We start from the raw sequence: 3,349 nt of genomic DNA, 5'->3' as shown, positions 1-3,349 counted from the left end.
TCAACTTTGTACAGAACAAAGTATTCAATGAGAATATTTCATTCATTCAGATCTAGGATGTGTTATTTGAGTGTTCTCTTTATTTTTTTGAGCAGTGTAGTTACTAGGGAAAGTAACTATTTGCATTACAGTTAAAAAAAAGTTATATGCCAATGAATAAGGAAAAAGCTGTTTGAAAATGAGTCAGTTGAAATGAGTAGATCAGAAAGGTGTTTAACTTTTGGTATTTATTGCACATCAACAGACCAGTGCAGAGTGACACATTTTAAAATCCCAAATCTTAAAATAAATAAATAAAAAGCAAAAGTAAACAGTTACACTATATAAAGTGCATTTACATCTATCAAATCAAATTAAAATCTCTCAACCTGAGACAACTGGTTTGTTCACAACAGAAGTAAACTTAACAATAAAACCTCTATTCTTAATTAAATAAATCAAATACCCAGTCTGGTAGACATTCAGGAACTTCAAGTATTTTCTTAAATAATGTTTATATCGCCACCTTGAAAATGCTAACTTTTCTTCGGCTTGCTCCTGACTCGCCATTTCTGCCTCTTCTCCGTTGGTGTCGTGTCACTGGTGTGTTTCGGGGCGCGCGTGTAAAAACACTGGCTCTGATTGGCTACCATAACGCTGCCTTACCCAATCGCTTACTGACTTGTTAAGTTAAACAGGTGTTACACCGAGAACCGTGAACTATCGAGATCTGTTACTCCTCACTAGCCTGGGCAGCGGTCCGCTCGTATTACTGTTAGTATATCAGTATATAGTAACGCACCGCTTTTAATGACCAGTAATGTCAACGACGTTGTAACGACAGGAAAAGGAATTAATTATATTATCCCGTTACTGTCAAAATGATGCCGTTACCTAACGCTGTTATTTTTAACGGCGTTATTTGCAACACTGGTAGTGCAGTATGTAATGTTCCAGAGTGTGCTGTTTGGGACACGGCCTTACTGTCTAACATTAATGTTAGTCTTGTCTAGTCAGAAAACCTTAACATTTTTTGTCATTGAAGTTCAGCATGCCACCAGGTTTGCGATGCACCGGCACGTGCTTTTGTTAAATGTGTAAAAGGTCACACATTTGTGAGAAATGCACACAGAACGGATTTTACATGGACAACAGAATGACATGTCCAAGAACGGACATGCCTCTCAGAACCAATGAAAGTTTCAAAAATAAGAGATTCAGATCACCACCTTGGCATTTCACCTTTAGAAGGAACATCTTCAGGAATGGTATCTGGGTTCCCTCTTGATTATATGCACCTTGTGTGCCTAGGTGTCATGTGGCGACTTCTTCACCTGTGGTTGAAGTTAGGTCCTCTCACTTGCAGGCTGTCTGGGTTTCAGCAAAATCTATTAACAGAACGACTGCTGGGTGCTCAGAGCTGCGTGCCTCTAGAGTTTGCACGTAGACCTCTCAGAAAAATTGACAGATGGAAAGCCACAGAATTTAGGCAATTATTATTGTAAGATGTACTGCACACCGCAGTGTATGAAAATTTTCTGCTTTGTGGGAATTTTCATACTTAGCAATAATAGCCTGATCGAGGACTCCTTGGGCTACGCCAATGACATATTGGGTCTTTTTGTGTCTCATGTTGGAGAGTTGTATGGCCCTAAATTTGTCTCCTACAATGTTCACAATTTAGTGCACTTTGGTCAACTTTATTGTTGTTTTTAAAGTGCTTTATAAATAAAGTGGTATGGTATGGTATAGTGCATCTTGCACAAGATGTAAAAAACCATGGTGCTCTCAACAGCGTCAGTGCTTTCCAATATGAAAACCACCTGAATAAAATTAAAAAGCTCATTAAGAAACCTAGCTGCCCTCTGAGTCAGATTGTAAAGAGACTATCAGAGAAGCCATGGAGTGACAGCATGGAGAAAAAGACAAGGGTGACAAAAGAACACACCTCTGGTCCTCTTTCACCACCTTTCTGTGGTGCAACACAGTACAAAGAGCTGGCAACCTCACTCTTCACTGTCAAACTTGACCAAGCCAACAGTCATCTTTATTTGGGAGGAAAAGTTGTCAAGGTTAAAAATATTGTGTCTTACAGGAATGAAGTATATGTTGCATACAGTACATTTGAGCAGCATGAACCATTCTTTCAATATCCACTATCATCATCGATGTTTGGCATACATTTGGTCCATGGACAGACAAATAGAGGGGAAGGCCTTTGTTATTCCATACAAAGACAAATTTGTGTCAATCCCACTTTTGCATGCAAAAAAGCAGTAAATCACCCTTCAGAACTTGGAATCATATGTTATATATATATTTTAAAGTTATTTGTAGATAGTACTGCAAGCTACACATCAAAAGGTACTGATATGTTCTAAATTACTAATATACTTTTAGTATTTTGTGATCAACAATGTGATCAAAAAGAATTTATTAGATCATAAATCTAATTTTATAATTTTATGCCTGTCACGGTACGGCGGGCCCCCTACCGGTCGCCTCTGTCTACAGCGGTAGTTGTCGTTGTTATTGTTGTGTTGTGTTCATCCCTCAGGTAGGTGGAGCCCGTGATCCGTCTCACCTGAGGGTCGGTCGTTTTGCTGGTCATTATATCCTTAATTTGGATCATGTCACGGGTTTTTGGTTTGTGCACTTTTTCTATTAAACCATCCTTTTTCCCTGAGACTTGGCGTGATTGCTTCCTTTTTATTTCGCACTCCCTGCCCGTCACAGAATGACCAGCTGCTTTCGGAAGCCGCCAGTCTCCTTTACTTTCTCCTTCGTTTGTGGTCATGTCTCGTGGTAAGTGTTTGTCTGCATGTACAGGCCCGTAGCCAGCATTGTGATGGGGGGGATCTTTTTCCCCCAAAAGTGGACTTTATTTGCCTCTCTACTCCAATGCCCCCTAAATACACGAGCGCACTTCAAACCTTTTAATTTACACATATTTTATTCATTATAAGCATGGTTGTCAACTTTTCAAAATCACTAGGAGTGAGATTTGATGCGGGGGGGGGGGGGGGGGGGGGTGTTATGTCTTATATGTTTCCTCTATGTTGCGCCTAAAGCGACCGATCGCCAGTAGTTGGCGCCAGAGCGAACTAGTAACTCATTGAATCATAGATGTAGATCGGAGATAAATAAACTAGATTTTTTCAGCGTGAGAAATCGAATGTATGGCATGTGAAGACAGTCAAATGCGAGTGTCTCATGCTCATTGCGTGAGAGTTGGCAACACTGTTATAAGTTTGTTGTGAGTCTGTTGTTGCTGTCCTTATTTGTTTGTCTGTATATCCACCGGAGATTAACAATTCATTCGTTGAATAGCCTACCTATCTTGAGGGGCATGTGTGTACGGGGGAGGGGG

This window comes from Brachyhypopomus gauderio, unplaced genomic scaffold, assembly GCF_052324685.1.
Source record: "Brachyhypopomus gauderio isolate BG-103 unplaced genomic scaffold, BGAUD_0.2 sc46, whole genome shotgun sequence".
Lineage (NCBI taxonomy): Eukaryota > Metazoa > Chordata > Actinopteri > Gymnotiformes > Hypopomidae > Brachyhypopomus > Brachyhypopomus gauderio.
This window is presented reverse-complemented; position numbering follows the sequence as displayed.